This window comes from Varanus komodoensis, unplaced genomic scaffold, assembly GCF_004798865.1.
Source record: "Varanus komodoensis strain SLA01 unplaced genomic scaffold, ASM479886v1 scaffold9, whole genome shotgun sequence".
Taxonomy (NCBI): Eukaryota; Metazoa; Chordata; class Lepidosauria; order Squamata; family Varanidae; genus Varanus; species Varanus komodoensis.
This window is the reverse complement of record NW_025336598.1, coordinates 36,054,803-36,081,720: the sequence shown is the minus strand read 5'-3', so window position 1 is coordinate 36,081,720 and position 26,918 is coordinate 36,054,803. Positions and strand designations below refer to the sequence as shown.

At 44.2% G+C, this 26,918-nt stretch overlaps 2 long non-coding RNA genes across 3 annotated transcripts; one reads left to right on the top strand and one right to left on the bottom strand.

The window, feature by feature from the left end:
• The first annotated feature begins 392 nt into the window (after positions 1 to 392).
• On the top strand, positions 393 to 23,854 carry LOC123017119. 2 transcript variants are annotated; one of them, XR_006413540.1, is made up of 3 exons: positions 393 to 530; positions 17,136 to 17,202; positions 18,142 to 23,854. It is a non-coding gene; the product is annotated as an uncharacterized LOC123017119 (long non-coding RNA). The 2 variants fall into 2 exon arrangements; XR_006413539.1 differs by lacking the exon at positions 393 to 530 and adding an exon at positions 2,665 to 2,953.
• On the bottom strand, positions 8,747 to 10,114 carry LOC123017120. Its single transcript, XR_006413541.1, has 2 exons — positions 10,051 to 10,114; positions 8,747 to 9,066 (listed from the first exon to the last, which is right to left on the bottom strand). It is a non-coding gene; the product is annotated as an uncharacterized LOC123017120 (long non-coding RNA).
• Positions 23,855 to 26,918: the final 3,064 nt, after the last annotated feature.

Sequence of the window (26,918 nt, the reverse complement as noted above, 5' to 3'; positions counted from 1 at the left end):
AGCCGGACGGACTGGCCCTTCCCTCCAATGTGCCTTTGTTTATGTGGGCTCCGTATTGCCACAGCCACAGCCAACATGCACCTCAAGTCTCCAAGCGTCAGTGCACGTCAGTGCTGCCCGCCCAATCAGCCAGTCAAGGGGCTGGATCTCTCGGTACAGTTGGCTAGTTCTTGCTTTGGTAAATTTCCGACGTGACATCACCAAGCGTGGCGCTTTTAAGGTGGGAAACAATTCGCCGGCTGCCTTCACCTTGGCGCTGCCGCGCTTCCCAAAATAGGGGCAGGGCCCTCCTCTTCCCCCGGCCCCCGCTCCAAATTCTGGGACACCGAGATGTCCGGGGCTGTAAACAAAGAACAATTCGCCTCCCCTCTCCCCGCCCCCACCGCCGCGCCGCGCCGCGCCGCGCCGCTGCGAGTCTCCATTCACGGCCAGTCCACCCCCCTCGCCCTCGCTCCCCTTCTCCCACTGTTTGAACGTGTTCTTCTTCCCTAGGCTGCCAGACCACACGGAGCACGTGCGCATCTTTGCAGGTACGTCCGCTTTTCAGATCTCAGCTTGCGATCCTATACACACATTTGCCCGGCAGTAGCTCCCATTGAACGCAGTGTGGTTTACTCCCGAGTAGACATGCCTGAGGTTGCTCTGCCTCTTTCTCCTCCTCTCTCATTCAGGAGACTCGGTCTTCACCCATCCCTCCCGGGCGTATATCGTCTCATCCCGGATCCGCTCCCCCTCCTCCGTTCACTCGAAACAGGGCGCCTTACAGGTACAGAGACCCGTGGAATGCATTGACGCACCCAAGCGAGCCTTTTAAAGCCGAGACCACGTATTCAAGCAGTTGCACAATCTCTCCCAGCCCGATTTACGTCCCGAAGCATAACCGCCTCCCGCCTCCCCCATCCCCGCCGGCTGCGCTCCAACTGCTTAAAAAACTGTCCAGGAAGCCATCACTTCTGGAGGAAAGGGAGCGCGCGCGCGCGCCCAGACTCCGCGGAGAGCGCTGGCTTGCAGGACCTGCGCTCCTTGGCGCCCGGGATTCCTGACAAGCGGCGGGCGCTGCATGCCAGCCTCGGAGCGGCGCTTCAGTCTTGCCCAGGGGAAACCCCACTTGCCCGTAGCTGAGCTGCGATGCTGAGTTCAGAGGAAGAACTGCGGGCGCGAGTGTGGGGGCGGGAAGGGGAAGATCGCGCTTAGGATCGGTGCAGTCCGATCCGGTGTACGCTTCATCGATCATGCCAGCTAGGGGTTCTGTCCCATTGCACACGCTGGGATTGACTTCCGAGTAACCACGCGAGGGGTTACGCTGGAACTTCCGCTCAGTTAAGCTGTGAGGGGTTACTTGGGAGTAAATGTTTATCCAGGTACGGATTGCTGCCTCAGGAAGGGACCACAGAGTTGAATCCGTTAGTCCTACATTGTAATGCACGGGGCGCGAGTTCGTCGTAACTCTTGTTCAGACCCACGCGTTGTCATGGGCCTATTCCAAGTAGGACCACCAACTGCCTTTAGCCCATCTCGGGGCCGCGTGTCCCGCCACTTTCGGCGCTGGCCACATCGGGAGCGGGCAAAAGGAGGGCGCATGGTTGGAGCTGTGGGAAGGGAGGAGGGAGGCTTCCACTACCTAGGCTGAGCGAGCTGCTTGGCTTGCCAGGCCGCGTGGATTCCCTGGGACGCTCTGGGAGCAGCGAGAGGCTGGGCCGGGCCAGTTCCCCCGCGCGCGCCTGCGGCTTCCTCCCCCGCCCGCCCAGGCGGAGAAAGTTTCGCCCTCTCTTGTCAAAGAGTCTCCCCGCAGTCGGTCGACTGGCTGCCTCGGCCGGGGAACTCCGGCGTCTTTGCACGTGACCCGTTCAAAGACAGCCGGCCGGTCACCGCCGTGCTTTGGCTTGCGGGAGGACGTCCGGCAAGTCCAGAAAGAGGGAGCGCGTCGGACATCCGGCCGCACAGGGCAAGCCGAGCTGCTCGGAAACTCTCAAAGGAGCCTCACTGAGTCCAAGGCTCTTGAACGTCTTGTCTTGCATGGCATAGTCCCCGCCTGCCCAAAGAGCCCCCGTGCAGCCGGATCCTAAGCACGCTTCCCGGGAAGTACGCGTGGACCCGTCAACTTCCCTCTATTTTACTTCGGAGCAGCAATCAGGCCCCCTGGAGCCAGAGCGGCCGGCGCATCGCTCTCCAGCTGGGATGGCAACTTCTTCGGGAGCATCTGCCCAGCTTCCTTTAGCGGCCTTTCCCTTGCTGCGGCCAGTGGGATTCCCTCCCAGGCGAGCCAAGTCTCTTTCTCCCCCCGAGCTATTTTTAGGGACTCTATAAATAGCGAGAGGGAGCCGCAGCCAGGGGCTGAGAGAAGTGGGGGAGGGAGGGAGGGAGGGGAACCTCGAGCGGCCACCTTAAGTCCTCCTCCTCCAGCTCTGGCTGGCCCGGGCGAGAGGACCTGGAAGGAGCGGGGGGGGGGGGGGAGAGAGAAAGCGCGAGCTCATTAGCATGAGCGCAGCCGCGTCAGCCGCCGCCCGTGGGCTGGAGCGAACGAAAGGGAAAAAGTGAGAGCAGGGCGGGGGGAGAGGCGGGGCGGCGCGCGCGTGACGCAAGGGGACGGGGCCATTGACGCAACAGGGTCGGGATGCGCCCAAAATAGTAGCGGCCCCGGCAGCTTGGCCCGGCGGCGGCTGCTCCATTGCGCGCTCGGAGAGGGGGAAGCAACAGCCTGGCAGTGGGCTGGGCTATTTTAAGGCTCCCCGAGTCGGAAACTCGAAAGCAGCCCAAAGGGGTTATTTTTAAACCTTTTCCTGGCCCGGCGCTTTGACGCGGGGAACTTCGTCGCGCTCCGTCTTCGGGGGCGTGGATGTGAAGTGGCTCGCCCCGCACCGGCGCAGATGACACGTACGGGCGGCCCTAGCCCGCGACTTCGCCCCTCTCGCTTGGCGCCCCCCTAAGGGCAGATGGGTGCGCAGAGGCAGGGGTAAGGCTGAGCGCGCCATCCTGTGCATGATTAGCGAGCATGGAAACACAGCTGCGCTTAATGTGTGTGTCTGCGGCCGCTCCGAAAAGTGGCACGCGCACTGCATTCCCCCCAGAAGGCGCTTAGGCTATTGCACTGTCGATGGGACCCTCTTCTTTGTCCTGGCACCTGTGGCACCTGGTGGATGTCAGGCCTGAGCAGGGCTTCGAATGGCGCGCCTCAGGTTTACGCGAACTCTGTTGTCTAGTTCTCTACGCAGAAATAATTTCTGCAAGCAGCCCGTCATGGGCACTGGAAAACTAAGCTGCAACCTTGTGCAAGACTTTCCAGGGAGTCAGACCCATGGGACTCAGAAGTTCTGAGTACACATGCAGCAGAATTGCACTGCAGTAGCTGGCTGCAACCTGTTCTTTACCTCAGTTCAACCGGATGAAAGAATATGTCTTCAGTATTGTGTACTGGAGCAATTCTAGTTCGCAAAAAAGAGCTTAGTTAGCCTGTAGAAGTTACAGGTATCTGCAGTTATCCAAAATTTGACCTATTCATCAAGGCTACTCCCCGGCCCCCCCTCCCTGAAGTTTTCGCCAGTCAGGCAATTTGCCTTTTGTTCTCTCTTGGTCACATAGAAGACAATCTGAGGTTGATACTAAGTTCCCCAACTAAAAATACTTCAGTTGGCTAGTATAGTCCTTAGTTACTGCATTTCTGCAATCCTGGCAGTAGGGGGCTCGACTTTACAATCAAAGTAAGGACTACATTTGAATGGCCTAATAAAATCTGAGTGATGTTTCTAATGTGCTCTGGTAAATCGTTGACTATTAGCTGAACAAGATAGAGCTGTATATACCCTGTTTGCATTTTGGTGAAACTCAGATATCTCACGTCTTATTATCTGAAGCTTTTGTTTTGGATCATTTATATAGTCTGGTTGTATTTCTTTTGACCTCTGAATCTTAATCACAGTTTCAGCTGAGAGCACAGAAGTATTGCATAAATAGTGAAAAGGTAGGGAGGGATGTTACATTTTCTAAGAGAAAGTCAGTTTTTCCCACTAGTGCAGCATGGTGTCATGAAAACCTTGTCTGTACAATCATTTTGAAATATTATTTTGCTGTTACACTATGGATGCTGGATTCCTCATTATTGCCAGTCTATTTTATGGTTTTAATAGGTGTTTTTATTCAATTATTAAATCACTTATGGCACATCGCCTTGAGTAACTGGATAGGGATGATGCCCTTGTGTCACTGTGACTTGAGAGCTAGTTCTTCAAACATTTATGCTTGCAAGTCTTTTCGCAGTGCCACAAAGCAAGCACTAGAACACCAGACTGTCATGTTTCACTAGAAAGATAGCTATGCTAGCATTTATCTTGAGGTATCCATTCATAATCCCTCGCACATGCTTGTGTAGCACTTACTAGGATCTACCTCTTGTCTGGGATCACAGCTTCAGTTTGTAATTTAAACAGTGAAATTTTAAGGCTGTAAGATAGGAGTGCTATAGTGAGAAGTGTGTTCGTATCTCCATGACAAAATTTGTAAAAAAAATGAGGCATGGACAAATGAAGATCATACTTCTCTTTAAAAAAATATAAATGAGTATCCAAATGCTATACATAGATTGGCAATCTAGAATATATTGGTCCACAGCATTTAGTGCAAGTTTAGGAAATAACTTGTTAGAGCAGTACAGCAATGGAACCAGTTGCCTGAGGAGATCATGGGCTCTCCCACTGGAGGCGTTCAAGAGACAGCTGGACGGCCATCCGCTGAGGACGCTTTAACTGGAGGTTTGCATTGAGCAGGATGTGCCTGATGGCCTTATAGGCGCCTTCCAACTCTGCTATTCTGAGTCTATGAAAGACTGTTCCTTCCCTGTTATATGTAAATTCCATGCACATTTACTGCGCATATTTATTTATTTATTCGTTCAGAAAACACAAGCGTGGCTTCTGTGGATTCTGGGCAGTCATTCATCCAAACACTGACCAGACTGGGCCCTGTTTAACTTAAAACTCTGCAATAGCAGCAGACAGGTTCAGACCATCCTGTGGTTCATTCAAGTGATGAATGTGATAAGATGTATAACAGAACAATCCTATGCATGTTATTCAGAAGCATCACTGAATTCAGCGGCACTTTCTCACACATAATTTGGTATAGCACAGCAGTCTTATAGCACTCTGCAAATTAGAAGTATTATCTAAAACACTGACCTGTCATAGGAGTGAGTTGAATTCATTTCCTATACTGACTTATGCTCAGATATAAGCACATTTTAATTTCACTGAAATATAAATGAGTATAGGCAGTAGGAGGGCTTTATTTGTAGTATCTAGGAATAGACATGATTAGAGATATGTGAAAGTGAACACAGCATGACTACTATTGTATAATAAGACAATCTGTATGTCAAGGATAAATGAATAAGTATATAAGATGCAACCCTGCACTTGTTATTTTTGACGCATGTTTTATTTGGCATAGTTCAACATAAACAAGCAGTGCACGTCAATTTAACAATAAAATCTGGACTGACTCTTAAGATTTGAGAACGAAACCACAACCTTCAAAATTTTACCTGATGCATATTTATGTAGTATGCAGCTGATACTATTAATTATGACCAATCAGCTTAATAATATTTAGCTCCACATTTAAGTTATGGAAAAAATATGAAACATCACAGAAAATAAGTTGAATGGAGAATTGCGTGCTATAGAAAGTTAATAATAGCACACCCAATAAAAACTGTTAGAGGTAAGTGATGCTGGATTCTAAAAAAAAAAAAAAAAGCTCACCAGAAAATTATTTCATTGTTTTTGAAAAGCTGAAATTATTTATTACTGGCAAGTCTGTATGTTTAACCCACTCTCCAATCTTTTCTCTATGTATTTGTAAGAAATAAATACTTATAAACTGTGTCCACAGAAGAAAGAACAAATGCAAAAGAACAAAGGAGAAAAGAGCTCCTTAACTTCTCCAGAAAAGAGAATTTCATTAGGTACAGCTTTTCTTCCCTCACCATCCCCTCAACAACTCTCCAAATTCCGTTCCATCCAAATATCCTGTTTTACATGAAAGATACAGCAGCTGCTATACAACTTCTGAAGTGCTTGAGTCCCAGTAATGTATTAGTACTGACCAAACAGGAAAAGACAGCTGTGAAAGTCTGCCCATGTATCACTGCTATATGGCTATTATTTGGAAGCATTTGATGTGATTCAGCAATGCAGGCTCTCGTTCCAGTGAGGAAGTTATTAGAGTTTGTCTAGCAACTACATGCTGGAACTGTATGCTCATAAGTAAGCTTTATTCATTGAAATGGTGCTGCCTAGTAAGAAGCAGGCCCAAGCCTTGCTGATTATCCTGATGGTTATCCCTTGCTGTAGGAGTACATTACAGAAGTAACTTATAGCTGGGCCCTTATAGTGACAAGTTGCATACCTAATTACCATATCTTTAGAATAGATGTTAATATAAAATTTCATTGCTCATTTTAAAGTTCTGAAGTTAACAACATAAACTTGAAGTTGAGTCATTAAGTAATCCTTATATAGACACTTATTAAAGTATTTATACATATTATCTTAAATCTACATCTATCATTTTGCCAATTAAAATTAGGACTTTAATTGCAATTAAGTAATTTAATTGCCAATTGAACAGCAAAATTGCTAAGTGACTAATTTTAATGCCTATTTTAATTACCAATCATGACTGGGGAGGGAGCTAATCAAGCAGTATCAGAGTAATGATGTGAAAAAAAGAGAGGGAGCACAAACATTCATGGCTCTATGCTTCAAAAAGAAACCTATATTAAATAAATGCAAACAGTTCTATAGGTGTAGCAAAATTTAGCATTTTGGGATCTAAATACACATAACACAATTAAATGGTAACCATCTGTTGAAAATATTAGCTGTGTACAATTTCACAATTTGTATTTTGGTCCTGTAAAAGCAACCCCCTCAAATTTGAGCATTATATGTTAAGATTGCATAGGACACTTAAAACCTGACAGGTTATATGTGGAATTATGATTTAGAATGACTTGATTTTAGAAACAAAAACTATGTAGAAATGTATTCTGTTCTACTGAGGAAAGTCCTAAAACTGCATGTTTTTTTTGAAAGGATGCTAATCACTTATTAAGATGATTAATATAAAAGAAAAGGCAGGAATGCTTAAATAGAAATATCAGGAAGACAACATCTGTGATTGTAATGAAATCAGAGTAATGCTTACCAATAAAACTATGCCCTTAGAAACCATAATACGAACTGTTACTTTTTTCCCTAGTTTGCTCTGCTTTCCCTCATAATGGAAAGTGTATGACACGGTGTCATCGGCATTATTGTCTCCTGACAGTTTAGCAGATAAAAACCATGAATGATGAACTCCCCTGGGTCACTGGAAGCTACATTTCAGAAGGTCCATATCAATACATTCATGCTTGTCTTTAGTAACAGCGCTTCCTCTTAGGACCAAGAATTGCTTTCTATCCTTTTAATTGGCTAAATCTGCAGTCAAGCACCTAATGAATTCAAATTTTACTCTTCTTTAAAGAAAAAAAATCTAATTAAAAATCTTCCCAGGTCAGGACTCTCCAATATAGAACTATTAATGGTAGTTCTATAAATAAATAATAATAAATGGCTAATCATAAATGGCTGTTTATTATGGGTGAGTGACCTAACCATGCTTTACGTAGCTAAACTACACATTACATTGCACCTATGCATAACAGCCCTAAGTGTCTTCCCTGTAGTAAAGCTTACTCCGAAAGGTGTTCTGCAGCACAGAAGGGCGGCAAGGAGGAGGTTCTAACCCATTCCTTGCTGCAAAGTGCCACATCTTGTGGGTACTTCGCAGTGAAGAAGAGGTCTGCATGACACAGTATACATTGTCATTAGCACAGACAGACAAGTGAATCTTTAAATCTACATTGCTATTTTAAGCAGGACCAGGGATCACCAACTCCTTTTTTATATCTCTGGATGTTAAATGATTCATTCCATAGTTCGTTATGTAGGCAATAGGCTTTCACATCAATAATGTAGCTCCCACAAAACTGAATGTTACAGTGCTCTGAAAGAATATCTGATTATATACTAATAGCACAGCTTCATCCACCTTCCTGCTGAAATCAAATAGTTTGCTTCAAACTGCTTAAAACAGTTTCTCTTCTTCATTAACCATTTTTATATCAGAATTCAGTATCTGATTCTCCAAACGTACTGGATATGACTACTGTACAAAGCATGAGTGTCCTGTTTGCCAAAGTCTAATAACCTAATACGATGCACATATTTGATAGTGTTTCTTGTAATAAGTTATCCGGTTGGTTTTGTGATAAGGTTGTATAGTATGTAAACTATCATTATACTTGCATGTGTTCAGTTATATTCTATGTCATCTTCCAAAAATACAAAGTAAAAGAAATGTACAGCACTGTACATGAGCATATGAATAATTGCAACATCTTCTTCAAATACTATTTTCTCCCTCATTTAGGTAGAATGTCTAAGGCAGAGATGAAAAAGAATTGCAGCTCTTAGTATAGCTCCTACAAGCTTTACAGCTTGATAGCACCACCACGCAAAAATCCTTGTTATGAATTCTGAGGTCTGCAAAATCTTGGTTTCATAAGTGAGGGGCATTTCTTCTCTTGCACAGAGGTTGTGGCAGACAAAGACAACACAATCACACATTTTAGAAATACTATCCTAAGAAAGAGAATTCCAATGAATGCTATCCTGTACCCAAGGACAGGTAACATTTTGGATTAGTTTTCAAATATTTTATTTCCAGCATACAAGACAGAAGCACCAATGAACAAACCTTGATCTCTAAAATGCATACATACCTTTTTACTTCTAAGGCAAGTTAACTGATATGATTAGACCTAATAAATTTTAACCATTTTGAAACATAAGATAAATGCATAAAAATTAAACAGCTATAAAACTGCTCTGAAAATGTAGCTGTAGATGAGAACACAACAGAGCTATCTGGCAACATCAATTTCATTTTCTAAATCTTCCCGCTGTTCTCCTGTACTGTATTTTCTCCTTCCCCTTTCCAGGAACACAGAAAAGTGTAGAATTTCTACATACAGACACAAAATAAGAAAGGGGTGTTAATAACATTTTAATAAGATGCCTATAGATACATTTAATGCAATTATTCTTTATACTGTCAGGTTATTTTATAGGGAAGTAGGCCATATGACACGTCTGACAGCTTCCTGGATCCCACCTGACAAATAGATGTTTATAGCATTTTAAGTCTTCCTGCATTTTAGTTCACATGCTTTACTAGACAGACTGCAAGATCCACTTACTGTCCTATAAAGTCTCAGGTCAAGGAATATAAATTGTACAGAGCAATTCATCTTTTTGTTCAGAGTCATTAAATTTCCTCCCAGAATATATCTGATTGATATTCTTGGAGGTGAAAGGCTAAAGGGACCATATGGCAACATGTTGCATTCCATATGTTATCTGCCCATCCGTGCTTAAGCTGCCATTAGCAACATCTGCACCCAGTGGAAATCCAGCTGCGCCGAAAACTATTGTCAGGACAGAACTACCTACAGTACCAGAAGAATTGGGTTTAACGCTATTAAGATCTCGATACGCTTTCAGCCTTTAAAGGGGACTTTAAAAACCAAAACGTAAAAGGGAGACCAAGTGTTCTATTGGACATGAAGAAATGATAGCAGAACGAGGAAAAGCCTGGGCTCCGTGAGCAACCGATATGCGGACGCGTGCATTCGCGACCCCACCCCCACCCCTCGCAAGGCAGGAATAACGCGCGCGCGCGCCTTCCGCTGCGACGCGGCCGGTCCTGAAAAGGCTCTTCCTCGTCCGTCTTCTCAGCGCTGCGAAAAGCCCCTCCTCCCCACAAGGGGGAAGACTTCCTCGATCTCGACGAAGTGGGGCTTCTCTGGGGTGGAGAGACGGAAGAGAAGCTCCTCCTCATTCCCCATAAGAAGAAGGCTTCTTTTGAAAGAAGTTCCTGTGCCGCTTGGTTTCCTGTGGCTTGTTCCGGGGGGACCCGAGCGAACGGCCTTCCCACCCCAAGCAATACCTGGTCCCGGGCGCCCCGAGCGAGCCCGGACTTCGCTGGCACCCGCCTGCTGGCGCCCTTCTTACCAGGCGCGCGCGCGCTCCCCCGCCCGGTCGGCTCGGCTTCGGCTAGACTCGGCTCCTCGCCCAGCGCAACGCGTCGGGGCCAAGCGGTCACCTCCAGGGGGCGACGGGCCGCGTCTTCTCCGTCGACAGAGCTGCGGCGCGCCGAGGGGGCATCTTCCTTTCCCCGCCTTCCCTCCGAGCGCCCCGGTCGCTGCACACAGAGCGTCCATTGTCGCCGCCCCAAAGACGCCGCGCGCCCGGCTCCGGCAGCCAACAGCGTCAGCTCCCCCGTCAGCGAAGCCGCGCTCCGTGACGGCAGCGCCAAGCTGTATAAATAGCCCGGCCCAGTCCGGGCGTGCGGGGGGGGGGGTAGTTTCCATTGACACCGCCAGGAAAAGAAACAATGGCTTTGGGGTAGGAGCGGGCGGGAGCGCGCGCGCCGCCCTAGCCGTGCTCTTGGCCCGGCGCCAGCTCCGCGCTGCAGGGCTTTCCCCGTTTCCGCTTTCCCGCCAGAAGTGAGAGGCTCGCGAGGGCGCTCTGCCTCGTCCTCAGTCGTGCGCGCCGCAGTTTGCTCGGCCGCTTCTGGCTAAGGCCACGCGGGATGAAACAAGGTGTGCACAGTCCTTTAAAACAGGCAGGGCGTCTCCTCCTCCCGCGCTTGTCAGGTTACAGAAATCTTTGCGCGGAATCTTAGCTCGGATGCACGTTTTCAGATCTGCCCTTTGCTAGTGTCAATTCTTGCTCCCCCAGTCAAAGACTGGTTAAAGAGTTAAGGGCAGCCCCTCACCTACTGGCCTTCATTCGCGCGGGTGGCTCGCCCTCCTCCCTGCTGGTTTGCTATCAGGGCTACGTCGGGCGTCAAGGGCAAAGAAGGGGATAGCCAAGGCATCTGCCTAGGGCCCTGCAAGAGCCCTTGGAGTTGCTCGAAGTCACTACCATTGCACTTCTCTTCACTTGGAGCAGATCGACTGCCAAGCACACAAGTGGTAGCAATGTGAAGAAAGCGAAGATGCGGAACAAGAACAGCCACTGGCAATGGTGGTGAGAAGCAGCTGCACTGAAGGGAAGGGGCCTGTCGAAGGTGTTTTATCCAGAGGCTCCTGGATCCCCACTTCTTTCACTCTTCCCTTCAGCTCTGCTATCCCCTGTAGGTGCAAAGCCTCTTCCCTGTCACGGAAAAGTGCCTTCCTGGACTGCCCAAGCTGGAAAGGGTGGCTAGAGGAGGGAGGGAAACCTTGTTTTGGGGCACATGGGTGGCTTGGAAAGGAGGAAATGTTTACTTCCTGTGCACCGCCCTTTCTTCTAGCAGTTCATCCCAACCTCTTCTGTTCGGTCATCTGCATCACAATTTTCTCCGTTGGTTGCTTTCCTCCCTTGTCCACATCTGCTCATGATTCCCTTCCTGGTGCTTGGCTCCATCCCCACTAGGTATGGAAAGAGGCCCACAGAAGTGACATAAATAAATAAGCAAACAAATACATTAATTTACATGTGTTCTAAAGGTTCTGTTTTTACTGGACCCTGTCTTCTAAGAGATCTATGGGCAGAGGAGAGGTCATTTGATTTCAGAAAAGCAAGCACAAACAAACAAAAAACCCAGAAAGGTTTGAGTGGCATCAGGTGAAGCACATGTGGGCAAAATGCCGGCTAATCCAGGAAGATCGGATGCAACAGAGATCATCAGGGCCTCTGTACCTTTATTTCAGTAAGGTTAGGGGCTCCACGTGAAATATTTGGGGCTCCAGCTCTAGTGAACCACCCTCTAGGTCTGCTTCTGGTCTCCACCCTTTCGCCACTTGTGCTCCCTCTCTCTTCCTCGCCCAAGTGTGCCACTTGCCCCTTCCCCACACTTGTCTGTGTCTTCCAGTCCTTTACTCCTCTGTGTCGCCTCCCTCAGCTGCTCCTCCGCCCTTACTGCTGCCTCACCTGTAGCTTTCCATGTGCCCAAGTGCAGTCCTAAGCATCTGAAATCAGAAGTGATTCCCACAGTTCAGTGAGGCTCACTCCCTAGTAGTATGCTTCAGATCATAGCTTTAATTTGCCTTTTTAGGGTTAGGGTGAAAATGTTTTTAAGTTACATTTCTAACTATACTTGTTAGGATGTGGATTCTGGTGCAAGCTAATTTACATGCACGTAGGATTGTGCTATAAATATTTGTTTATTAGTTTTATAGCCTTTTTTCTTACAACAAACTCAAAGTGGCTTGCATCAGTCTCCTCCTGCTGCTCTCAGCCTTATCCCCACAACAACCCTGTGAGGTACGTTGGGCTGAGAGTCTGTGACTGGCCCAATATCTCTAGCTGGCTCCATGGCCAAGCAGGGACTAGAACCCAGATCATCTGAGTCCCAGTCCTGTGCTCTTAATCACTATACCACACTGCCTCACAATAGTATTTCCAACCTCTGCTTATCCCTGTCTAAGAGTTTTTGTTTAATCTGATTCTTCTATTTCCACTGCAATCCTATGTACATTTTAGTTGGAAGTAAATTCTCTTGTCTTCAGAGGGATTTATTTCCAGATAGATCAACAGAGGACTGGAACAGTAAAGCTTTCTTGTGTTTATTTGCCTCTGTGCCCCCCATCCTCACAACAACACTGTAATGTAGGTTAAAGTGAGAGTATATGACTGGCAAAGTCATCCAGTCAAATCCTTTTTCTCATATATGCACGAGAGGTGAAATTCATGCATGCATAAGAGGGAAAAACCCTTGCCTGTACATAGGCATAAATATAATGTTATGATGATGATGTCTGTGAGAGATAGACAGTGGCTTTCTGTTTTTGTTATGTTTTGCTTAACTTCAAGGAACAGTTTTTAAATCATATTTGATTGGACCACGTAGATCATTTGGTGTGGTTGAAAGCTGGCCTCCTACCTAAATCTGTTGCAGGCAAAGGATACCCAAATCTCAAGTTGTGGATATAGCAAGAAAATGTGAATTAGGCCGCAGCATTTGATGATAGCTTTCATCTGGCTCATATGTGCTATTAGGTGGATTCTTGAAGCACCTAATACAAGAAATGCTAGATGGACAACATGGAACATTTTTGCTGGTCCCAGATACTCCATCCTATGTTCCCCAGTTGCTGAGGAATATGGCACTGTTGCACCCATGTCCTGGCTGTGGGTTTTCCATGGGCAGCTGGTTGGCCATTGTGTGAACAGAATGTTGGACCTTGGTCTCATCCAGAATGGTTCTTCTTATGTTCTTAAGCCTCCCAATCTGGATATGCAACTTAAATGAGAAATGGAGTGCTTGTAGGATAAGTCACAAGCCAGCAAAAGTTGTGATGTTGCACAATATCATCACTGATCATAGGGTGTTCTCATCAGCCTTAGCTTTCGATTTCCTGGCTTTTGAGAGTTTGGATCAAGGTTCTCCAGGCTAGGCTTAACTCTGGTCCTTTAAACCTGTGGGTTTCTAGCATTTGTATAAATAAATATGTACATGAATAAGAATGATTTTTGGATGTTGCAGTCAGTTTTGAGAGGGACATATATATGCCTCCCTCTGAAATAGTCTGTTTTATATTCAATAACTCATTGTGCAGTGCTGAAACCTCCACAAGAATTATTGCTTGCCAACTTTAAATGGCAGGACTCTGGCTGGAGCCTGTAAAATGACATGTAAGATAGTTGAGCGTGTACTGAGTACTGAGCATGTACATCCAGTACAACTCATCTGTGATCACAGAAATATGCCTGAAAGCCAGTAACTCTTCTTTCAATCACTAAACAATGCTTGTCCTACTATGTAGCAGTCCACACCGCATCCCTCTATCACCTTTTCATCTTAATGCCTTCTGATAGCCCCCTTCTGTTGGGGCAGATTTATCTCACCTAGTAAGAGTGAAAGGAAAAGTGAGTTGTTTTAATAGGTTAGTCAGTAGCTTTTTCTTTCCTAATGTGAATGCAACTTTTAGAAAAGTAGTAAGAAATGTTGGCATATTCACATTTGCCCTGGCAAAAGCTTTTGGAGACTAGAGTTCATTTCATATGATGGATTATAATCCTTGGTGCACATATGTGTGCTGTTAGTAAACCTTTACTCCCACGTCATCGCAAGACTCTTGCAATATTTAAGTCTGTCTCACAAAATATTAGTCAAGACAAAGGTATGTAAAATAAGTTCCACAAGAAGCAAAGCTGTGGCATCAATTGCAGAACTCTGTTGAAGTTTCTCTGCAAGCTAAATAAAATGAGTGAAATTAAGCCTCACAAGAGATTGGCAATGAATGTTAGTACTTGCAAGCAGAACCAAACAGAGAATAATCACACCAACTGTTCAACCTTAATGTATATCAGCATGAAAAACTGGGTCCAATTCCTGAAACCAAACAAACGCAGCAAGGGCAGATAAATTGAGTGATTCCAGGCCAGTCTGGGGTTAGGAAGAAGAGGTTGCATGATTGCTTCACTGTGCGCCCATATACTGATGACGATGGTTCTTGGAATTGTTGAAGATCACAAGCTGAATATGAGTCAACAATGTGATGTGGCTGCAAAAAGGGCAAATGCTATTTTAGGCTGCATTAATAGAAGTATCACTTTCAAATTGTGTGAACTACTAGTTCCACTTTTCTCAGCAATGGTTCGTCCTCATCTAGAAAATGTAGACAAGCTGGAAAAAGTTTGCAAAGGGGCAACAAGGATGATCCTGGGACTGGAAACAAAGCTGTGTGAAGAGAGATTGAAAAAGCTGGCCATATGCAGCCTCAAGAAGAGACGACTGTGGGGAGATATGATAGCATTCTATAAGTACTTGACAGGGTCTCTTCTCAATCATTCTAGAGTGGAGAACACAGAATAGCAGGCTCAAGTCACAGGAAGCCAGGTTCTGGCTGAACATCAGGAAGAATTTCCTGACTGTTCGAGCAGTACAACAGTGGAACCGATGACCTGGGGAGGTTGTGGGCTCTCCCACCTGAGAAGCATTCAGGATGCAGCTGGGCAGCCATCTGAGAGGAATGGTCAGTGTGGAGTCCCTGAGCAGAGTGTTGGACCCAGTGGGCGCCTGGCCCCTTCAAGCTCTACTACTCTGATTCTGTCATGATGATGTTGATGATGACGACTTACCATGCAATGCGCACAACGTATTTGTTTTATACTCATTGAGTGATGAGGACCAAACCAGAAATATTCAATATTTAGGGCTCCAGTCCTACATACACTTACTTGGTCATGTGGTGCTTTCATATGACTTACTTGGTCATATATGGCTGGTGAAGTTCAGGTCTCTGGTGATCCTGCAGAAAAGGAACAGTTTAATCTCCAAGCCTTAGTCAGTCATTTTCTCTTTGTTCTTCCAAGACGTCACAAGCCAACTAGCAAACCTCCCTCTGTGACTACCACAGACTGACTCTCTCAACTGCCCACTGCCAATTTCTTAGCTGCCAGTCAGAACTAGATCTAGACACGTGCTGGCAAAAGTAGATTTCTTCACCTGCTCCTTCCAACAGCAGTTGTTCTATGCCCCTGGGATGCTATACCAAGGGCTGGGGAGACCTGCAGAGTGAGCTGAGCTGCAATGGGTGTGGAGGAAGGGGGCAATTCCCACAGGATGGGCAAGGGCACCTTCCATAAGAGGAACCCTTTTGCCAACAGAAAGCAGAAGCTCGATTCAATCCCATTTTTAAAAATGTGTTCCGCCTCCGCATGTTTTTAAACCATTTCACCATGCTGCAGTAGTAGCAGCTCTAAGAGTGACAGCTCTGCTAAGAAGCCTCTTCCATCATTTCTCTTCTTTCATCAGGGAAAGTCTGCCATTCCATTTGAAAGAGAAAGAAAACTGGAGTCCTTTGTCAGTGCAACTGAAGGACCACTGGCATCTGGCTCCTCCACTTGTTCTCCATTTCAGCTGGTCCTTCTAAGAACTTTGTGAATAAGACTAGGGCCTAAGTTTGTTTTTCCCTTTTCCATTTGGGTCATGACTTTTAGATTGTAGACTGAGGACAAGAACTGCCTTATGACTGATTTTTGTTAAGCAGCTCTTGGAGAGTTCTTTAGCCGAAGAGTTGGATTAAAATGGTTCAGATAATCAATCAATGTTTAATGTGTCAGATGGGTCCACAAAAACTTATGTGTGCAGGCTTCCTATCATCCATAATCTGTTACCTTCCATTTTGGAGAGAACAGACTGTGTAGGAGGTACACGTGAGTTCGGAAGTTCATGCACTGATTCAAGTGGAACTCATACCTTGAACTTGTAGTAGCTGGAGATGGAGCCAGGAGGACCGGCCCTGATTCCTCGTTCCATCTGCACAGTTCTGTCTGCAATGAACATATGCACAGGAGAAGCAGTCGACATTAAGAACATTTTCATTTCTTTTTCCTGTGCGGGGTTTCCCCACACAAATGCCTTCCACTGTGAAAATGATAGGGTGAACCATTCATGCATAGAATTTATTGTGCCAAAACTAACATGTGACTTTGTAATATACTTGGGGAGCTCGTAATAACTGGTTGATCACTGTGCTGCAATGGCCGGGGATAAGAATGGCCCCAGTAATCTTACCTCAACTGGAAACTAAATCCAGTGAGGGCTGCCCTGCGCAGAAAACTTCTTGCCCAGGAAAGTGGGGTGTTTAACAATATTATGCTCTAGAAAAAAGATGCATCCTCATCTTCTTCACATCTCACTTGCATCAGTGGGGTCTGTGTGCTAAATGGGCAGGACCCACCTTCATCATCATGCAGATGAATTAGCCCTGGCTCCAATATCTGTGCATGCAGGAACACGGAAAGCAAACTTTATTGTGTGGCATGAATTACTTCCGTATCGGATCAAATGAAGGAGGCTTGTGTGAGATCTTCCAGGTACGGACAATGCTTTTTGATTGACAAATATTCTGGAGTCCTTTTAAAAAGCTTGTATTGATTCTTTGTGAAGTCCTCTTTTGTATGAAACAAAAATCCTAGCTTGATTTAGACTTGGCACAGCTCTGATTTAACGTCAGTTAACTACCAATAACCAGTTTGTTCCTAGATTAAGATCCTGCTTGGTGAACTGTAATTTAAAATGTCATCTCTCTGTTTCAGATGTGATTGAAAACATTATGAAATAGAGCAGGACTGAAGTACCAAAGCCAGCATGCCAAGGATGGAGGTAATGTAGGTGTGCTGAGGCATGACACTCATTCCTGGCTTGATAAACCATAGTTTAGCATACCAGTATGAATGTCTGAACTGGTGCATAGTATTTACTTAGCTGCCACTAGAGGTAATGAAAGCTAGATTCATAAATGGCTAGGAGAATCAGGGCATTCCAGATGCAGCTGTCCTGTTACTACTAATCAAATGGAATTGTGCAGCTATTCTCTTTGTTCTTCCTTAATGGAATTTTTGCCATTGAGAAAAAGGATGGAAGAAGTGGAGAAACAGAAGAGGGCTACAAATGGAAGGTGATGTCTGGAGTCCTGGTAAAATTTGCTGACTGAAGTAGTGGGATGGCACAAGAAAAGCCTCATCTGGAAGCACCTTCAACCCTTTAAGTTGGAATCCTAGCTAGGAAAAAGAGGAAATTGCTTAGATAATTTATGTATAGAATTACATTATTGAAAACAGGTATTAAACATTGTTGCTATCATTTAATAAAACATCTGAATACACAATGGGAAGGAATTCTAGCTAAAGTAGTTAATTATTTCTAAAACTTGAAAATGGGAGATCTAAGTGATGTACTGCTGAGAAAACAAGTTTATAGATTTTAAACTATAATTGTAGGTAGCAGAAAATATGCTGGTGTCAAGAGCAGGCTGGGTTTTATTTTATCCTCTTCTATGTGCTTGCTCATCTTTCTTGGTGGTGAGACATCCATAGGGTTTAATTTCACATGGATAAGGGAGCACTAGGGACCTTGAAGTCTTTACTGTGTTTGCAGGCACAATACAAAATAGTAGGGGCAAACAGTCTTCTCTAAGCAGATAGCATAGCTGTTAATTCTTCATTAGATCGTCAAAGAGACTAAAGAGACTTCCATTTCAGCCAACTCACAACTACTTCAACCACTTTCAGATTTTTAAAGACACTTCTTTTGGCTTTTCAGGACTTAGACGCTCCCTGCTTTGGCCCTTTGCTTGGGACTGCAGTAGCAACGAGGAAGCTGGCCGCAACACACCACTACTAGAATTCATTCAGCTTGGTGCATCATATGCATTTTGAGTGATACACAGACAAAACAAAGGGCTTGGGTTGTGTACTATATGACTGCATTTCTGTGCCCTTTTTCTGAAAGATGGCTAGTGGTGTCAGTTTTTACAGGACTGATCACCCATTTGGAAAGAGTTGGCTGGAATCCAAACCATACCAGACTATTATAATATTTTAACACGTGTGCAAATGCAGATTTTGGGTGTGCTCATGCCAAATCAAATGATCTGGGAAGACTCGATATACCGTGTCCACTGCAGCGCTGTGCAGAGGCATGGTAAGTGATGGCATTTTGTTTCAACAGCCAATATTGCTGCCAAAGGGTGCCTCTGATCGCTGGGGGCATTAGAAAGTGTATGTGGAATTAAGCAAGAACTTCAGCTCACATCTGTTATACTTCAGTTAAATGAGTTCAGGCTATTCAATATGAAAAAAACAGATGAATGATGATATGAAAATTGATTCCTATTTAATATTATTACGGAAAACAAACATATTGCTTTTCAGACCAAAGAACTTTAATAAATAAAAAAAATGAATGACACTAAATCAAAAGTGCTTGTTATATCCATCAGATAATTCAATAGAAGAGCCAACAAAATTAGACTCTATTGATACAATAAGCAAATGTGAATGCATTAGTCTCCTTATCACAAAATTTCAATACTCGAGATCATTAGAAAGCAAAATTAAATCAGTTGGTGGGGCGATGGTTTGTTTTTTTCAGTAGCCAATTATAATTAGCCCACAGTTTTCAAGCTAAGACCATATTATTCCTAATTAGGCTTCTAGTAACATCCTGGAACATGCTTGCTTTGCAAAGTGCATAATCTGAAAGAAAAAGCACTACTAACTCTGAACAAATATCATTCACATTTTGTCCACTGTTCAGAATCACAGCTCATTCAACCCTGCATTAATTATTGGCTGCCCAGCAAACGATAATGAAGAAAACATCTGAGAATGATCTCCATATTACAGAGGACAGGGCTCCGTTCTTAACCAACGCAGGAAGGCAACCAGGATTTAAAGCATCACAGCAACTTCTCTAAAAAGCATTGATTTTGAGGCGTATGGTTCATGTTTTGCCCCCCTCAAAGCAAACACGTGGGTGGGAGGACATCACTGGAGTCGATAAAAAAAGACAAGGAAATCTTTCTGCTTATACATCACGCGTGTAGAACTCCTTGCAGTCCAAGCAGTGAATCGCATTCTGGAACGTTTTCAGGTCTTGCATTCTAATGGAGGGTCGGGCCAAAATACAAACAATACCAGCATAGTTTAGCCTTTTCTGCCAGTAATTAAGGAGTGGCATTGCCACCTTTTAGAAAGTGGGGGAGTAGCTGTACAAAACCTGCAAAATCACCAAATAATTAGTCATCAGGAAAACGAGTGTGGCGCCAAGGGAAGGAGGTGTGTCTCTTTGGGATACCCCAGGGGGCCAGTTTGGGATACTTAGGGGGCGGAATTTGGTCTCTAGGCCTGAGGATTCCCCTCCCCCCACCCCCATGGACACATACATCTCAGTTTTGCTCTTGTCGAATTTTCTGGATGCATCTGGGAAGCGATAAAAAGAAGGAATGACTAGGAGTAGTAGGTGACTTTTGTTTGATTGGATCGTACCTCATTCCCTATGTAACTTTGTGGGAATTATCATTTTGGCCTGAGTGGCTAATATCAATATTTTGCTGATATTTTAACTCATGACTTTCAACCATACTAGTCCTTAAGTATTTTTAACATCTACTTGGCAGTCGTCTCCTTGTTTTCCATGTTCTAATCCCCTTGTCTGTGGATTTCGTCTTGTGTTTCTCATTGCAGAAAGCCTCATACTTATTCACCACACTGACCTATGTGGTACCTTGTAAAGGCCTTCTACTGAAATTATCTGTGCATATTCATGGATAGCCTAATAGTGCCACTTTTGGAGTTACCTTCACAATGCCACGGATTTACAAAGTAATGTGTATTTGTCAATGTGCAGAACTGGTGTAGGCGTGTTACGGGTTATACAAAACAGCAAATTGGTTTTCTTCCCCCTCGGCACATTTTAGTTCATTAGTGCCTAATACCTAGAAAAGAACTGAAAAATACACAATCGGCTCCCATCAGGCAATCTTCAAGTTATGTTTCACAACTCAGCAATGTGTATGTGATTTGAAAATTAAGCCTTATCTTTATTAAAAATCCAGTTACTTAATATAGTTAAGTGTTTTTAAACAAATCTGAAAATTGTTTTGTCAGGTATCTTGCAAAATAATGGAACTGATCAGATTTTCTCCAAAAACTTGGCTTGCCTAAATAATTTATTTTAAACAATCCTGCTTTGCTTTTATAAATCCCATCCTCACCAAAGAAGCTTACAGCAAATAAAATTTAAAATAAAGGCAATATTAAGAAGTCAAAAGGGTGTACAGAAAGCAGGAAAAACAGACAATGGCATATCCAGTAAAATAAAGCAGCAGCACTAGCCTCACTATCATCTCCCCAGCAGATTCTTCAAACAAACAAACAAACAAACACAAAAAACAAACTGGAGAAACTTCAAAAAAGTAGCATGTAAGTTTAGGAAACACTAGAGATAACCCTGAGATAACCCTGGAAGTCTGCATAGGTTTTTCTGTGGTGTGGATAATGATAGGAAAACACAAGAGGATTAGTGGAAGAACACGGAACATAGGCACTCCGTAAAGTGCGGCAGGCAAGAGAGCTATAAAGGCCTCATCTGAATCGCAGCACAGGATTAGAGTGTTCACCCATATTCAGTATCCACTAGCTTTTGTTATAGGTCAATCCACCAATATAAAGTAGCTGAATTAGTAAAATTGTAAATAATTTTGCAGGGGAGCAAATTGACTAATTCTTGGTAAGGGGATAGTATTAATTTACATTCAGTCAGTAACTAAACATTGCACATATAATACCTACTTATTTGTACCAAATGTAGAGGATATGCTTTTTCATTAGAAACATCTGCAGTATAGCTTTAAAATATTGTGTGGTATATCCATTTTTGCAGATGTATAATTTAAGAATGTCAATAAAACAGGCTGATGACTTTAAAATGACACCTACACATTGTAAATAATTGTATATTTTCTCCGGGATTTGTGCAGAGGGTACTGAAGAGTATTTTAATTAGGTATTCTTCCAATCAAATATGAAATGTCCTGTTTAATGATCTATCATAATTGGAATGCTGTGTTGATTTCCAAGTGAGCTTCTGTTTTTGCCTTCAAATGTGAGATTATAAATTAAAGGCCTGTAAAAAAGCAGTATCATTTAACAGTCTGGAAACTTCTGCTTTATAATCTGTGTAAATCTGTGTAACTATCCCAGCCTCTTTATATATGACTTTTACAGCTACATTTCTATTGCTAGCAAAGCCTTCAGACTGGGTTTTTCCCCTTTAGAAGAATAATCAAGAGTTCTCTTTACTGGGCCTTTAAATCGCTGATTTGGGGTGAATATTCCCAGGATTCTTTATAGCAAGGATTCCCAACTGTGCTCCCACAAGAGGTGCTGAAGTGTGCCCATGGTGAGAAATGACCCTGGATCCCTGACGCAGGAAGTCTCAGGTCTCTAGCATCTCCCGCATCTCTGGGACGGGCTGGGGAAATTCCTGCCACCCCAGACAGCTTCTGCCAGTCATAGTTAACAGTACTGTGCTACATGGACCTGTGGGATGACCGCATATACCTCAGCTTCCTGTGCAACTAGGAATCCACTCTTCTGTGGCTGTTGGTGCAGGTGTCCTGTGTAGGCATGGCTAGGAGCCATGGGCCGCACTCCAGCTTCCTGAACTTGCTCCTCCTCTTCACCATGACATCCACTTCTTTGCCTGCCTTTCGCTATGGGCCAGACAGCGGTGGTGATGAGACGGAGGAGCAGTAGCTGCCAGTGCCTGCTTGCTTACGGGCCTTCCGCCTGTCAAGTAAGTAGGTGAGGCGAAAGAGGAGGAGGATTAAGAGCAGCTGGTGGAAGGAGGATTTCATTAAAGGGTCTTCCCTAAGAGCCCTCAGAACTCTGGAACTGGCACTGGGAGACTCCATTCTACAAGTGGGTCTAGAGATACCTGGCTGCCTGATCATTGGAAGTCATGGAGGACGGTGTTGACCCAGTCTCTGCAGGCTCCTTGAGATGGTTCTTTTGGGTGGCTTCTGTGGTTCAAGGTTCCCTTCTAACAGTCAAGAGATGCCCACAAAGCCTGGTCCCAGTCCTGAGCCCAGCCACAGATTCTGTAGGAAGCAAAAGAGCTGGGAAGCAACATGCCTTGGCTGATCTCAGAATTTCAAGGCGCATGCCTGCCTATTAGCTGGAGTGTATTGAATACATATGCTTTTAAAAAGTGGAGTAAAGAAGGTCTGAATTCAAAAATAAAGTAACATCATCATCATCAACAACGACAACAGCTGTGCTCAAGATACCAGAAATCTGGAAAACAAATGTGATATGGTATTGATTAACTGATTCTTCTGAAGATGTTCCAAATGGGTGGTTCTAACTTTCAACTGTTTGCAATAATGAACATTCCTTCCTTCCTTGAACTCCTCCCGTGAATGCAGGCCATGTAAGGTCTTCCTTCCACCCTCCTTAAAAGGAACATCCCACGGCCCTCCACTCTTCAGCATTTGTTTGCCCAATTTCCTCTCACCCACATATATCAGGATATAGCTATGTAAAAATCTAGACCTGGTAATTTCATCAAACTAACTGTCAAGCTGCCAAGCTGTTGCTCACAAGAGCCTCTGTCGCAGGAACGTACCCAGGCACGGGTTGAGTCATCTGGTCATCTGGGCTGCAGAGGGAGATTGGGTCTCACGGCAGCCAAAGGCTTCCTCCCTTGGACTATTCTGTGTATAAACAATGGCCGGAGAGTCAGCTGCAGTAACAACTGTGCTAACCGTTCCCATGGACAAACTCCCTTTATCCCATGGCACGGTTGGTGCTCCAGAGGCTGAACTGCCACTGAGCCCCTCCTGGCAAGAGTTGCAGCGCTTTTGCTAGCTGAAGGTGCGAAGGCCTTATCTTCTTAGAAAAAACTAATGTCCCTTGGCCATCCATACATTTGTTTTGGGGATCATCATAGGATGGGATCAGAGAAACTACCAGTGAAGAAAAAGCACCATTTCCTTCTGATGTCATCATAGAGGCCCAGACACCAAAAGGTCATTTAAAAAAAATGGGAAAACTGTTGCAAAATCTGAATGTTAGGTTTGTACTGTGGTATCCAGGTTTTTTTTTTTAATGCTCATTGTAATCATAAAATGTAATTCCTGCCAGACATCTGGAACACAGTGATGCACTGAGTGATATTCAAAGAATGATAAACATGCAGAGTTTGGGAGTTGTGTGTGTCATGAAAGAGAGTAAAAGTATTGGATTAATTATTCGATGTTTTTACACAGCAGATTGAGAAATTTGGGAGGGTGCTCCCCCCAAATTAAAAAATATGAAATCAGTGCAAAATCTAATTATATCACAGGAGATCTGTATCACAGATTGACAGCTGTGAGTTGTAAGATCTATGCGGTTTATCTTTGTGCACAAGTGTTGCTATTTGGAAGGTATACATTTATAAGCAATAAATGGAATTAGGAGACCTTAAACGATTTCTGTTTTGGCTGAATTAATGAGATCTTCTTTTGGCATAAATTAATTGGGTTGATGTAAACATGTATAGGGGCAGATCCATATATATGGGGGCACCCAGAGCAGGGAACAGTGACAACAGGAAGGGTGTCTGGTTTGGATAAACAAAAAGTAGTCCATCAAAACCAAGTCATATGTTGGCATACAAAATTCAGCCTCTCTCCTCAAAGACCCCATTGTGAAATGTTATACCATTAAGCAACTATAGATGCCTTGGTCATTTTTGGTACTAGGTTATTCAGCAAGTAGTTAATGGAGTATTCTCTTTTACAATATTGTTCTGGTGCCATGAGCTTCTGCTCCTCATGAAGAACACGGGGCAAAGGAAAGATTGAGAGGTTGATGCAGATTAAGTGGCAGGCAGCAATACAGAATCAAATTTCCCTGAGATCCGAAATGTTTCCAAAGGCTAGTCCCCAGATTTCCATAATCTCATGCTTTGCCAGCCTCCAACCCTGCCCTGCTTCCTCTCCGTTTTTATTCCAAACTGCAGCCACAGTTGAGCAGCCCCACCACATATGGAAAACTGTGCGAAGTTCTGCTTAATCAACAAGCTGCATGACCATGTGTAGCATATGCAGAATCTAATAAAGTGCTTGTTTTGTTTTATCTTCTGGCTAGATGTCAGAATAAATAGCAAACTTCAAGACTGTTCAAAGAAAAGTGGCACCAAAATGAAAACAAGGTTGGCACCAGGCAAATTTCTTTGAGAAGCCTGGTCTGTAGTTGAGGGGCAGCCACTGAGAAGCCCCTTCTTCTATTTACCTTCTCTTTTATCTCCTTGAAAGACAGCTCTTTTAGAAGAACCTCCTGCCCAGGTCTTAATGGGCAGGTAGGTCTATATGGGAGCAGACAATCCTTTCGGTAGCCAGGTCTTAAGCCCTAGACAGGTGCTGCCCTAACATTTAGAGAGGCATCTAAGTAACTTAAAGTATTTGGCATGGTATAGTAGGTAAGCTAATGAGCCCTGAGGCAGAAACTTCTGTGTTTGATTTTCACTTCAGCCATGAGTCTATTACGCAGACTGATCGGCCTTTCCCTATTTTGTAATATTGAGATAATAATATACCTCTCAGGGTTGTGGTAAAGATTACTAGGACGAAGTATACGAAGCGCTTTGAACAAAGTGCTACAGAAATGCTAAATATTATAACAACTGGAATTAATTTTCTCAGAAGCGTGTACACACACACACACACGCACACACACAGTGAACAGACAACAGAGAGAGAGAGAGAGATTCCAGCTCTACGAATGCAGCTGTCCTTTAAAGAAAAACCCTTCTTATCACTGCTGTACATGTAAAATTCTGTCTTTGCAATGATTTATTTTAATTGTACTCAGCGTCAACACAGAAATGGGTCTTGTGTTAATAATGTAGGGTAGACCAAAGGAAATAAACGATCTGATATTATTTTATACAAACAATACAGCACACTCCAATGGGGTTGGTGGGAGGTTTTCTAATGTCTATATAATTGTGGCTTGAAGCATAGAAGTCTCTCTCTAAAACCAAGCCACAGGGCAAAGAGTCATCTAATAAGAATAAATCTTATTGAGGCTGATTTTTGTCGTATCTAAATCACACAGCGAACAGACATCCTCTTTTGAGATAAGGCAGCACAACGTCGGATCACGGGGCATTATAATGAAGGAGCAGGATGCTTTCCCCAGCTCAACCGCTTCCTGAAGATGTAGTAATTTCCCTTTACAACAAAGGGGCTCTGCTACTTGCTTAAATGAAGTCTGACCTGGCAGATTTCCCCCCACGAAGATAACAGGGGGGCTGGGGAGGAATACTGGAAACTAATGGAAGCTGCTCTCCTAAAATTCCAGTAATGGAAGCTGACAACTTGTTGGACAAAATGCATGAAGATGATCAATGAAAAACAAAAGAGAATAGTAAAAAAAGTGATTCCATTGCCAATGAAATAAACAAAAAAACAAAACAAATCTTTAATTCAGGTGAATAATGGGGCCCTCCAGAGCTTTTAGAAGACAGGTCTTTTCAGACCCAGGCAGTATGGCCAATGGTCAGGGATTACTGGACTTGTGACTCCAAAAATCTGGAAGGTACCAGTTGCCTACACTTGAGTTACCATCTGGATACAAAGAACTACACCAATTCTACAAGCTGCAGGGATTTGGGGATTGTTCTTAGTAGCATTCTTCCCTCTGCTCATGAAACCCTTTAGAAGCTCAGGAGACATTCAACGCTTTTGAACTAACAGTTGTATGGCAGGGAGATGTTGTGCAAAACAATATCCAACCGGGTATGCCTGAAGTAGGACTTCAGATTCTGGCATATGGATCTTAAGATACGTCTTTAAAGTGTGTAGGCTGGAATAAAATGCTGTCAGTTACTCCCAAGTCCTTCCAGCAGAATGGATTTCTCATGCTGGGGTATGCTTCTGCTACTTGTACACAATCATACAACTTCAGGTTAACACAGATATTATGCAAGTATGTGTCTGGAAGCTACAGCTGCTGCTGCTGCTTCTTTTGTACTGTAGAATAGGCACAGGGGCCCTTATCCAAATAGGACACCTGCCTGTGGAAGGCAGGGGAACTTTTAAGATTTTCATCAAGTCCCATCACCTACTCTAGAGTAAAAAGCAAAAAAGAAAGCATCACAGCTAGGCACTCATTTAAAGAAGTCTCTGTTTTCGCCCTTAGGATGGCCATTTATGCACCCCACCCCCAAAGAAGGAGGTGGTGGAGGAGGAGGACACAGATTTTCATTCGTGAATTTATGTGCATAGCTGTACATTTAGAATTATTAAAATTTAAATAGAAATATATTTCATAGAGAAGGGAAGGCTGAGACCATGGAACCTTTGTACCTGCTTGGTTTCCTGCCCTGGTGCTAATTGCTGCGGAGAACTGCAGGATCCCCACCCACCCTTGCTTCTTATTGCAGATCCTAACTTTAAATTAGGCTTGAGAAGATGCTTTAAAAAGAGGGAGTCCTCTGGCAGCTCTCCAAATAGCATTGCCCTCTGTAAAGCAGGAGACTGGGGA